The 13,233-nt window shown below is 39.1% G+C and overlaps 1 protein-coding gene across 5 annotated transcripts in view; it reads right to left on the bottom strand.

Annotated features, from left to right (window-relative positions):
* The window catches only part of VEPH1 (ventricular zone expressed PH domain containing 1), a 240,610-nt gene that overhangs the window by 149,417 nt on the left and 77,960 nt on the right, over positions 1-13,233 (bottom strand). The gene's annotated exons all lie outside the window — the stretch shown is intronic.

The following is a 13,233-nucleotide window of genomic DNA, read 5'->3' as shown; positions in this document are numbered from 1 at the left end:
GCTGCACATTCAGATCATAGCATGATTTAATCTCGCCATTTCTCAACAGCAGAACAGAAAGAGTCACCTCGTATCTACTGTGTCCATTTTATCTACTAAATGAGATACTAAAATCCATGCTTCTTGCTTTCAAGGTCGTTCTCACTCTCCAAAGTGAAAGAAGGTAGAATATTTCCTTCAGAAAATCTTTGTAACTTCTACTGTTTCCTTTCATCACCCTCTTTCCCTGCCAATTGAATTTGTATCTACGAGATGGGAAGGAAAGAAGGTTTGTAACCAAGTAGTGCTTCAGGAATGTAGAACTGTCATAGAGAAGGTGGGCTCTGGGAAGATTGTGAAGGAAGAAAGGGACTTTTGAATGAGATAGGGACCCTCATCACAAAGAATTCTACCTGCAGCTGAAGGAAGTTTGCCCTCCAAGGCAGAAGTCGGTACAAGAAATAGTCTAAGAGAATGGAGAGTGCAGTAGGGGTTTAGCATAATTCTGGGATTTCTAAAATCAACCATACTTAGTAAATAAGGATTTCAGTGATGTGAGATAGTTAGGAAAATTTGTCTTCCACTTTTCTGGGTGAACTGCCAGATATTTGAACCTCTATGGGATCTACACAGCCTTGATGGTTGATCATTTCCATTTACTCATGTCCTGGGAACATTTATTTTCCAGTCATCTCAAATGCACCAGTCTTAAATTGCAACAACTATGTCTTTATATTCATGTAGATAACAAGTATCATTCTGGTTAATGCTAAGAACTCTAACATGAACATTTCAGTGTACAGTCCATCTTCAGTCAGCTGTCAGATGTATCTTTTCTCAGGTGCTTTAGCTCAGTCCATATGAACCAATATCAAGGTCCCAACTCCTAGTCGCTACAAAATAAATCCAGGCTTAAATTTTTTGATAAATAAATCTCTGGGGGATTTTACAGCAGATAAATCCAGCAGGACCTGGCTCCTTGAGACCAGTGTCTCTTAACACTTTCACGTGCGTACATATTACCTGGGGATCTAAACTGTGGATTCTGATTTCTGGGTGATGGCCAATGCTCCTAGTCTGGGGACCGTGCTTTGGCCACCACACAGGAAGCACACCGACAGATTCTGAAAACCAGTAGCCACCAGCCATGACTGGAACCCAATGCCTATAGATCTCCTGGCCCCCCTTAAACACAACCTGCCATGTCATCAGCTGCCATTTACTAGTAAAAGATACTGATGCTAAGCCAAGTTCCAGTCTAAATGAATGAAAAGCAAATGCAACCAGAAAAAAATCAAATGCTAACCTTCACATTACAGATGTGTTCAGAGCAGAGGAGATCCCGATGGCCTGGGGAGGCATGGAAATGCCTTTTCCTTGGACCGGGATCCCTGAGATGATCGAAGTGCCAATCAACTACTTGGAAACTGCAGGAGATCAGCACTGGAGTAGAAGGGAAGTACAGAAGGAAAGTAGCTCACAAAGGGTACCTGGGAATTCTGGGAAAGGAGATCTCATTTGAGGCACATACCTCAACCACTGGTTCAGCACTGCTGAGGGAGTGTTGACTCCTCACATCTCCATCCTGTCATGCATATTAGCACAGTGGCTTGTGAAGGTGAGGAAAGCCATAGGCAAAGAAATGAAGATGTGGGCAGGTGAGGTAGCCAGCTTAAGCTGAAGTGATTAAAGTCTGAGGGGAAATGGATAGGGTCAGGACTGCTGCTGCCTTCTTAAAAGAGCAGCAGGATTTGAGCTGGAATTAACAACTACTTCATCCTCTCAACCCCCCTGCTGCCAAGGCTCAGTTGTCCTTCTAGTGAACCCAGGATTCCATCACTTCTTGAGTTCAAGGCTAAAGGGAAAGTCACTGGGTGGGAGTTTTCTACTTTTCTGGGGCAAATACACTCACCTACTTCCTCACAGATATCTCTGCAAGAAAGTCAAATGTCCCCCTTGGAAGAAAGGAGATCAGATCTGTGGGGACCAGGCTGCCATTCTTGGGTTCGATCCTAAGGGGAGACTGGTCAGGCAGATGTAACTTCTAGGTATTGCTGCTGTATCATAAGGTTTGTCAAGCTGCCCAGCTCACAGAGGAACTGAGAGCCCTTTGTGGATTTGGTCAGTTGGCCTAAATTACAGTTGGTAATTACAAGACATTGTTGAAAATTGTTGCAACATGTAACTTTTGTAACCATTATTTACTACTCTGCGTTTGCAACTATTTGTGGGGACTGTTTGTCCTTTTACCAGGCTCTTTAGTTTCTTGGGAACTCCGAGGTACACAGTATTCATTTACTTGTCGGCAATATGAAGGGAAACAAAATACGGTTCCAAGGTCATCTGAGCACCAGTGATGAACAACTTTGGAGAGACAAGGTAGAAGACAGGAACTATCTGTTAATCAATGAGGAATTTTCATAATCTAGCCCCAGTCTACCGACCAGCCTCAGCTTCTCCATAATTCATTCGGTGCTCCAGGCACTCGGAATTCTTCATGGTTTCCAAGACACTCAAGGTCTTCCCCAGCTGCTTGCTATTGCATGTGCTGTGTACTCCCGTGGTTACCTTCCTCTTCCTCCCATGACATGATCCTAGCATCTGACAAACCAAGCTTATATAACACTCTCCTAGATTCCCCCATGCAGTTATTTGCTTCCTTCTTGATCCAGTTCAGAATGAAGTAGTAACACACACCAAATTAAATTCAAATCATCTGTTTGTACATCTCCCTTGGCCCACATTCACTGAGAGCCCCTCTAGGGCAAGGACCACATTTTCCTCTTCTCTGTGTCCCCGTCATCAGCACTGGGACTTGTACTCAGAAGGAATCAGCAACTCAAACCCGTACCACAGAGGGAGGGAGGATGTGGAATATCAGCACCATTATTTGAAAGCATATTTTGTATATACTCAAAGGTTGTTTTGGTTTTGTTTTCCTTACACTCGGAAGAGGTTTATTATTGATACTATTTACAATTAGCATGTCATCTTTTCACAATATAAAAAAACAATAAAGCATTTTGGGGGGAAAATGTCTTCCCCAACTGATGACAACTCTGTAGTGTTCAGCAGCAGCTTGCTGGCACCAACCAAGGCTTAAGAAAACGAATCTCCAACATTACTGAGACTACCAAAGTTTTAACTAAATTCTCCATCTTTGGGAAAAGTGTCGTTTTAAGTCACAGGTTCTTCCTCTTGTAGAGTGGCCCCCCAGATCCTTTAGTCTTGATTTGCAAGTTAAAGGAGCAAATCAACCATCCAGCTCCTATTTCCCAGGATGTTTTTCCACAGTCAGGATGAGGACAGTAATGGGGTTGTCAGTTGACTTTGTCATTCTTTCCCTTTTCCTCCTGAAAGTGTTTTTGTGGAAACCCTGCCGGATGTCACAGAAATGCGACCTGGGCAAGATGTGTGTCTCTTCTTTACTTGAAAAGGGTCCAGGACTCTGAGCCCAGAGAGGATGTAATAAACACACCGTGATGCTTGGCCAGCATATTCCAGCCAGTTAGAAAAACAAGGCAGAAGACACAGGATTTAACACCCACATGGCAGTGGCTGCACTGGGAGGGCATGCCATTTGATTCTTCACAGGTGCGGACTGTTGGTCTCGAGCTAAGGAAAACAACTGGCCATAGCATCCTTCCAAGTGCTCGATCATTTTAAAGAGCATTTTAAAGCATCCCGTCTCTGTCTCCACCACATCGGTCTGGGGCCTTGTGGCTCTGGCACGGGGACAAAAAAACATGGCTATAGAGTGTGTGCTATATACCAGCGTGTACCTTCCAATGAGGCTGGGTTCCGCATTAGGATTTGACAAGTAAACTAAAATTTTTTTCAGTTTGTTTACTTGAGCCTTAAGTAAATAGGCAGAGCACATAAATTCAATTCAGCTTCTCAAAAAAAAAAAAATCAAAGCCATTCCTAACGGAGTCTCTTTTCCATGTTGACCCACGTTAGGAAAGAGGTCTATAATAACTGCTGTACCCAACCTAGGGGGCTGAGGCCACTTGCATGGCTGACACAGTCCAATGAGTCAAGAAAATGATGGAAAAAATAAAAGCCTCTAGAATTGAAACATTCTATTTCAGTTCTCCACGGACAAAAAAAAAAAAAAAAAGTCAATCTGGCCTGGGTTTAATTTAAACCACTTCATATTTAGTTAATAAGAGCTTTTTAAAAAAAATGCTGCAAAATTATTTTCGCTGTTTTTATAGGTGAGGAGCTGGGGACGACATGCTCTTTATGAAAAGCAGTGTACTTCCAGTGCCCCCAAGAATACACGGCCTATCTTAAATTATAAAATTTTTACAAAATGCGGTTTTATTGTTTTTGCTACTCTTATTCCCCTCAGGAATAACTGTCTGCAAAATATAAAGCAGATATACATTCCGCTCAGAAAAAAATGTCTACATAGACCAGTTATTCTCTAAAAAAGAAAAAAAGATACAGTCAATTCTGCTTTGCATCTTTCAGATACATGCAGTTACCTTTGGTAACTCATTCCTTTCCTATCTGTCCTTCTTTGGACTTGTGCCATGGATACGCATCCATTCAGCTTCTTTTGTTGGAGAAGCAGGGAAGAGGCAAGCCATTTCCCTGGTTGCTGTCTTCCCTAATTTCAGTCTGTTAGGCTTAAGCTTCAGTCTATCTCCAAAAAGATGCAGTGAGAAAGACTTGAGCAACATTGAGGAAATAATAAATTAATTAGATTGCTTGTATTTATCGACTGTTCACCATTTGGCAGACACTGTTCCATACGGTATAATTCATTAAATCCACACAAAAACCTATGAGGTGAATAATATTGCTATTCCCATTTTACAGACGAGGAAACTGAACCAAGAAAGGTGATACAACTTGCTGCTGTTAATATTATTCGTTGAAATGTATCATCAAGAACTTACTATATGCCAGGCTCTGTGCTAAAGGCTTTATATGAATTATCTGGGTGTATGGTTGTAGATAGACTCTTCTTAATTTTAATTCCAGCATAGTTAACTAATACAGTGTTATATTAGCTTCAGGTATATAATATAATGATTCAATAATTCTATACACTACTCAGTGCTCATCATGATAAGTGTACTCTTTAATCCCCAAGCATAGTTATGTGCTAGGAGCAGTGCTTCACACTGATTCTGTCATTTCACCTTTACAGCAACACTATGAGTTAAGTACAGTTACTCCCCCCATTTTATAGATAGGGAAATTGATATAAAGAATACAAAAAAATAAAGGTATCTGTAAGTCAAAAAATTATTTAAAGATTCAGAAACTGATCCAATGAAACTATCTAGGAAGATAGACTGTAATCACACAAAATTTGAAGTTTTTGGAAGAACAAGCTATTACTTTGGGTTGCCTGGGTGGTTCAGTCAGTTAAGTGTCTGCCTTCAGCTCAGGTCATGATCTCGGGGTCCCGGGATTGAGTCCCGCATCGGGCTTCCCGCTCAGCAGGGAGCCTGCTTCTCCCTCTCCCTCTGCCTGCAGCTCCCTTCTGCTCATGCTCTCTCTCTCAAATAAATAAAAAATCTTTCAAAAAATGCTTTACTTTAACTATTGTTATAATGCAGAACTTTATGTACGAAGAAAAAAAAACTAGTGAAACTGTGAGAAATTATTCATCTAACAGTCATATGTTTTGAGATTTAAAAATTTGTGTAATGCTCCATGTCTGATAAATGCATATTGGGATATACTCTGTGCCTTACATATTTTTAAATTTCAATAATCCCAGCTATAGAAATTTCTGAAATAAAGTTCAAAAGTAAAGGCATCTTTCATTTTTGAAATGTGATTAGGTTCCAGGGTATCAGAGAAATATTTGTTTGGTGACTATACATGGACTAACATGGATAGAAAATAAACACCTACCCGCAAGATTTCTCATCTTGAGAGGGTTAACTGGACCTTTTATTTATTTTTACACAGAAAAAAAAATATTTTTTAATTTTATTCTTAAATTTTAATTCCAGTATAGTTAACATACAGTGTTATATTAGTTTCAGGTGTACAATATAGTGATCCAACGATTCCATATATTACTGGCTGCTCATCAAGATAAGTGTACTCTTTAATCCCCATCACTTATTTCACCCATCCCCCCACCCACCTCCCCTCTGGGAACCAGCAGTTTCTTCTCTATAGTTAAGAGTCTGTTTCGTGGTTTGTCTCCTTCTTCTTTCTTCATTGGCTTTATTTCTTAAATTCATGATATAAGTGAAATCATACAGTATTTGTCTTTCTCTGACTTATTTCACTGAGCATTATACTTTTTAGATCCATCCGTGTTGCTGCAAATCACAAGTTTTCATTCTTTTTTATGGTGGAGTAATATTCTATTATATTTTTATATCCTATTTCTTCTCTATCCACTCATCTATGAATGGGTACTTGGCTGCTTCTATAATACGGTTATTATAAATAATGCTGCAATAAACATAGGGGTGCACATATCTTTGCATCTATATTTTCTTATTCTTTGGTTAAATACCCAGTAGTAGAATTACTGGATCACGGGGTAGTTCTGTTTTTAAATTTTTGAGAAACCTCCAAACTATTGTCCACAGTGGCTGCACCAGTTTGCATTCCTACAACAGTACACAAGGGTTCCTTTTCCTCCACATCTTTGCCAACACCTGTTGTTTTTGGGTTATTGATTTTAGCCATACTGATAGGTGTGAGGTGGTATCTCATTGTGGTTTTGATTTGCATTTCCCTGATGAGTGATGTTGAGCATCTTTTCTTGTGTCTGTTGGCCTTCTGGATGTCTTCTTTGGAGAAATGTCTGCTCATGTCTTCTGCCCATTTTTTTATTGGATTATTTGGTTTTGGGGTGTTGAGTTGTACAAGTTCTTTATATATTTTGGATACTAACTTTTTATCAAATACGTCATTTGCAAATATCTTCTCCCATTCAGTAGGTTGCCTTTTAGTTTCATTCATGGTTTCCTTGGCCATGCAGAAGCTTTTATTTTGATGTAGTCCCAATAGTTTATTTTTGCTTTTATTTCCCTTGCCTCAGGAAACATACCTAGAAAACTGTTGCTACAGCCAATTTCAGAGAAATTACTGCCTGTGCTCTCTTCTAGGATTTTTATGATTTCAGGTCTCATGTTTAGGTCCTTAATACATTTTGAATTTATTTTTGTGTATGGTGTAAGAAAATGGTCCAGTTTCATTCTTTTCCATGTAGATGTCCAGTTTTCCCAACACCATTTATCGATGAGACTGTCTTTTTCCCATGGCATCTTCTTGCTTCCTTTGTCAAAGATTAATTGACCATATAGGGGCACCTGGGTGGCTCAGTCGTTAAGTGTCTGCCTTCGGCTCAGGTCATGATCCCAGGGTCCTGGGATCGAGCCCCACATCGGGCTCCCTGCTTAGCAGAAAGCCTGCTTCTCCCTCTCCCACTCCTCCTGCTTGTGTTCCCTCTCTCACTGTGTCTCTCTCTGTCAAATAAACAAAATCTTTAAAAGAAAAGATTAATTGACCATATAAATGTAGGTTTCTATCTGGGTTCTGTATTCTGTTCTATTGATCTATGTGTCCATTTTTTGTGCCAGTACCATACTGTTTTGATTACTATAGTTTGGTAGTGTATCTTGAAGCCTGGGATTATGATACCTCCAGTTTTGTTCTTCTTTTTGAAGACTGCTTTGTCTATTCAGGGTCTTTTGTGGTTCCACACCAATTTTAGGATTATTTGTCCTAGTTCTGTGGAAAATGCTATTGATATTTTGATAGGGATGGCATTAAATCTGTAGACTGCTTTGGGTAGTATGGTCTTTTTAACAATATTTGTTCTTCTAATCCATGAGTATGAAATATCTTTCCATGTCTTTGTGTCATCTTCAATTTGTTTCATCAGTGTTTCATAGTTTTCAGACTACAGGTCTTTTACCGCCTTCGTTAAGTTTATTCCCAGGTATTTTATTATTTTTCAAGCAACTGTATATGGGATTGTTTTTTGCAATTTCTCTTTCTACAACTTCGTTATTAGTGTACAGAAATGCAACAGATTTCTGCACACTGATTTTGTATCTTACAACATTATTGAATTCATTTATGAGTTCTAGTATTTTTTTGCTGGAGTCTTTATGGCTTTTTATATATAGTATCATGTCAACTGCAATAGTGACAGTTTTATTTCTTTTTTACCAAATTGGATGTCTTTTATTTCTTTTCCTTTTTTAAAAAGATTTATTTATTTATTTATTTTGGGGGGAGGGGCATAAGGAGAGGGAGAGAGAGAATCTCAAGCAGACTCCCCACTAAGCATGGAGCCTGATGCAGGGCTTGATCTCACAACCCCGAGAACATGACCTGAGCTGAAACTAAAAGTCAAATGCTCAACCAAATGAGCCACCCAGGTGCCCCATTTTATTTCTTTTCTTTGTCTGATTGCTGTAGCTATGATATCCAGTACCATGTTGAATAAAGGTGGTGGGAGTGGAAATTCTTGTCTTGTTCCTGACCTTAGGGGAAAAGCTTTCAGTGTTTCACCACTGAGTATGATGTTTGCTGTGGACTTTTCATACATGGATTTTATTATGTTAAGGTATGTTCCCTCTAAACCTACTTGATTGAAAGTTTTTATCATGAATGGATGTTATACTTTGTCAAATGTTTCTTCTGCATCTGTTGAAATGATCATATAGTTTTTATTCTTTCTCTTGATGATGTACCTCTTCGATTGATTTATGAATACTGAACCACCCTTGCATCCCAGGAATAAATCCCACTTGATGGTGGTGCATTATTTTTTTAATGTACTGCTGGATTCAGTTTGCTAGTATTTTCTTGAGGATTTTACCTATATTCATCAGAGATATTGGCCTGTTATTCTCTTTTTTATGTAGTGTCTTTCTCTGGGTTTGGTACTAGGGTAATGCAGGCCTCAAAAAATGAATTTGGAAGCTTTTCATTGAAAGCCACTGTTACCTTGTTGATTTTCTGTTTGGATGATCTGTTCATTGATGTAAGTGGGGTGTTAAAGTCCCCTACTATTATTGTGTTATTATCTATTATTTCCTTCATGTTTGTTAATAGCTGCTTTAGGTATTTGGGTCCTCACAAGTTGAATGCATAAATATTTGTAATTGTTATATCTTCTTGTTGAAATGTTCCATTTATGATTTTACAGTGTCTTTCTTCATCTTTTGTTATAATCTTTGTCTTAAGGTCTATTTTTTCCAATATAAGTATTGCTACCCTGGCTGTTTTTAAACCCCCTTTTGCATGATAAATGCTTTTCCATCCCTTCCTTTTCAATCTGCTTGTGTCTCTAGTTCTGAAATGAGTCTCTTGTAGGCAGCATTTAGATGAGTCTTGCTTTTTTAACACATCCCATCACCCCATGTCTTTTGATTGGAGGATTTAGTCCATTTATACTCAAAGTAATTATTGATAAGTATGTATTTACTGCCATTTTGTTACTTGCTTTATGGTTGTTTTTGTAGTTCTTCTCTGTTCCTTTCTCCTCTTGCTCTCTTCTCTCATGGTTTGCTGGTTTTCTTTAGTGATATATTTGGGTTCCTTGACCTTTATTTTTTGCACATCTATTACTGGTTTTTGATTTGTGGTTACCATTAGGTTTGTATATAACATCTTCTGCATATAGCAGTGTATATTAACTTGATGGTTGCTTAAGTTTGAACTCATTCTTTACTCCTCTCCCCCTCTCCAATGTTTTAGGTATCTGGTATCATACTGTACATCCTTTTATTTTATGAATCCCTTGACTGATTTTTATAGATATACTTAATTTTACTGCTTTTGTGTTTTCTACTTTTCTTTCTCCTGCTTATGGTCTTTCCATTCCACTCAAAGAGTGCCTTTTAACATTTCCTGTAGGGCTGGTTTAGTGGTCATGAATTCCTTTAACCTTGCTTGTCTGGGAAACTCTTTATCTCTTCCTGAATGACAGCCTTGCTGAATAAAGTATTCTTGGCTGCAGATTTTTCCCATTCAGCACTTTGAATATATCATGCCACTCCCTTCTGGCCTGCAGAGTTTCTGCTAAACTATATCCACTGATAGCCTTATGGGGTTTCCCTTGTATGTAACTGCTTTATTTTCTCTTGTTACTTTTAAGATTCTCTCTTTATCACTACTTTTTACCATTTTAATTACTTATTATGTGTCTTGGTCTGGGCCTCCTTGTGTTGATTTTGTCAGGGGCTCTCTGTGCCTCTTGGATCTGGATTCTTTTCCCTAGATTCAGGAATTTGTCAGCTATTATTTTTTTAAATAAATATTCTGCCCCCTTTTCCCTCTCTTCTCCTTCTGGGATCTTTATAATGTGACTGTTATTATGCCTGATGCTGACACTGAGTTCCCTAAGTCTATTTTCATTCTGTATTATTTTTTTCCTCTCTCCTATTCAGCCTGATTGCTTTCCATTACTCTGTCCTCCAGGTCGCTGATCTGTTCTTCTGCTTCCTCTAGTCTACTATTTATTTCCTCTTGTATTTTTAAACATTTCAGTTATTGAGTTCTTCGTTTAAATTTGGGTGGAAAAAAAAAGAGAGAGATCCCTGAGGTAATTTGGGAGAAAGAATAAGGCTCTATAGTGTTTTAGTTTTTGGTTTGTATACACCACTCTCCTCTGCTCTGTGCAAAGTAGATGGAAACACTGTGATACTGATCTCAAGCTGCTGAAAACACTGTGCCCACCCACATGGACCCTGATATGAAAGACAGGCACATCTGGTCTGGTTCCCTGTAGCCAGGCCTTGCAGTTCTCACACCTGGCCTCATGCAAGCACAGAAGCTGAGGCATAAGGTAATTAATAATTCATGCAATTGATCCCAGGCTAGATTTACTCCAACGTTATCCCTGGCAGGATGACTGCATACTCCCAGGAGACTCACCTTTTCCTCTTAAGGATCTAACAATTCAGTTTTCTGGAGGCCAGGCAACAAGGGAGGGATGGAACAGTAGGCTCCAACCAGTCACAGATTGTGCATTTCAAAAGTTGGAGCAAGATTCTCAAAGTTGGATTGGCTTTTCTGCATTTCTAAAATCATTTAAATCCTAGCAGTGTCATCATCTGATACTTGAAAACCCTGAATATATCCAAAAATCTTACTTGGTGCAAAGAGAAAAATTTCTAAATGAAGTCAATTTTTAGACAGGACAGGATGAGAGAGAATCCTAGGGCCTGAGGCCATGAGGTACCATGGCTGTCTTATCATTAATACCCTAAATATTTCCATGTCATATATTACCATGTCTCTTTATCTCCATAGACCAAGTTCTCCACACAGAAAATGGTGGGTTTTTTTCGGGACAAAGTTCCTGTTGCTCCCTCTTTACTGCAATTCCCTCTGCCATAAGTGTCCAGGACCCTAACTTCTGCCCTCAGACCCACCTGGCAATGTACTTCAGTAACTTCATGTTTCCTTTTAGAACGAGGCTGGGTAGAAATACACACACATATATATCTTCCCTGCTGGTTTTGGTCTTTGGGAATGTGATTCCATAAGATTTTTAGGAATTTGAACAGGCTCACTCAAATGAATCTGTTAAGAGCTGCTTAGACGACTACACTTATTCTTGGAACATCTGAACTTTATCGTTCTTCAAAGCTAAAAGAAAGATTTTCTAATGGTGGTATTTTAGGTGTTAGAAACAAATAAAAGGAGCATTATTTCTCAGTAAAGGAGGCTGACTGATGTTTATAGGTGATATGGTCAGGCTGATCTTAAATGGAATAGAATAATGAAATTAAGAATATCAGAGCAGAAGGGAGGTAAACCTGTGCAAGGATGTTCTTGTTGAAGACAGAAAAGAGACCGAGAGAAATGAAATGACTTGCCAAGCTTCAACAGAGGCATTATTTGCCCTCCATTATTATTTCTGCCCTTTTCTCTTGCTATGTAACCAGCTGAATCCAGACTACATGCTCCAGCCTCCCTTGCAGCTAGGTATGGTCATATGCAGTTTGGTTCTATGTAGCCAAACAGATATGAAAAGTAGGTTGTGTTTGACTATCTGGAAGAGTTCTTCTTTCCTTTCACCTTCCTGCTGGTTGAAATACTGACTTGATGGGTAGAGATAAGTAGCCACCTTGGACCATGACACACAAGTTACATGTTCTCTGGTGTGCTCAAGGATGGGTCCCTGAAACGTAGATTTCTAGACTGACTGCTTCTTAGACTTCTTTAAGTGTGAGAGAAAGAAATGACAGTCTTTGTTTAAGCCACTATTGTGTTGAATTTTTGTGTTACTCTCAACCATACCTAATGTAAACTGCTAGATCAGTAGTCTGGAAAAGTTTTAATTGATTCACATGACTTGGTGGAGGAAGGCAGCAAGAGTGATGGACAAGACCTGATTCTAAGTCTAAGACAGAAAATGCTTTAAATACTTTACATCAAGGGATCTTAAATACTAATCCACCAACAGCTACATCAGAATTACCTGGCACAGTGGGGCGCCTGGGCGGCTCAGTCGATTAAATGTCTGCCTTCGGCTCAGGTCATGATCCCAGGGTCCTGGGATCGAGCCCTGCATCAGGCTCCCTGCTCCGCAGGAAGCCTGCTTCTCCCTCCCCCATTCCCCCTGCTTGTGTTCCCTCTCTCGCTGTCTCTCTCTCTCTCTCTGTAAAATAAATAAATAAAAAAATAAATCAAAAAAAAAAAAAAAAAAGAATTACCTGGCAAAGGGTCCTATAAATCCAGATTCCTGTGTCCCTTTCCTGGAGATTCTAATTTAACAGATTTTCTATGACTCTCATGAACTTATATTATTTAAAAAATCTCCCCATGTAATCCTGACATCCAGGTACATTTGGAAGACATCTGATCTAGAATTGTTCTTTACTAGGGAGGTGAGTCAGAACCACCAGAGAAAATGTTTCCCCCTCAAACACAGATGCCTTCATGGACACATGAAAATGAGAGACTGGGGGGAGAGTGAGGTGCAAATATTTTGATACTCTGAATTCTGAAATAAGTGATTCCTTAGGCTCTTTGGATCCCCTCTCCTTCTCCCTGCACCCAACCAGAGTCATGCAAATGTCACCCTAACAGGCCACTCTCTATCAGGTTAAACTTAGTTCAGGTAAACTTCAATGATATAATTGTATGTGTCTGGTGTTTTGCTGTTTTTTTTTTTTTTAACAGATTACATTTTCTGTGGGAAGTTTATTCACTTCCAGTGTGCATTACAACACATTACTGAATCATAAGTGTATTTGTGATTAAAAGAACTATTATTAACATGCAGGAAGAGTTCACTTTTGC

Source organism: Callorhinus ursinus, unplaced genomic scaffold (assembly GCF_003265705.2).
Source record: "Callorhinus ursinus isolate GAN/ISIS: 27379988/994484 unplaced genomic scaffold, GSC_fseal_2.0 scaffold1, whole genome shotgun sequence".
Classification (NCBI taxonomy): Eukaryota; Metazoa; Chordata; class Mammalia; order Carnivora; family Otariidae; genus Callorhinus; species Callorhinus ursinus.
The sequence above is the reverse complement of the archived record's forward strand: the minus strand, read 5'-3'. Positions and strand labels throughout refer to the sequence as shown.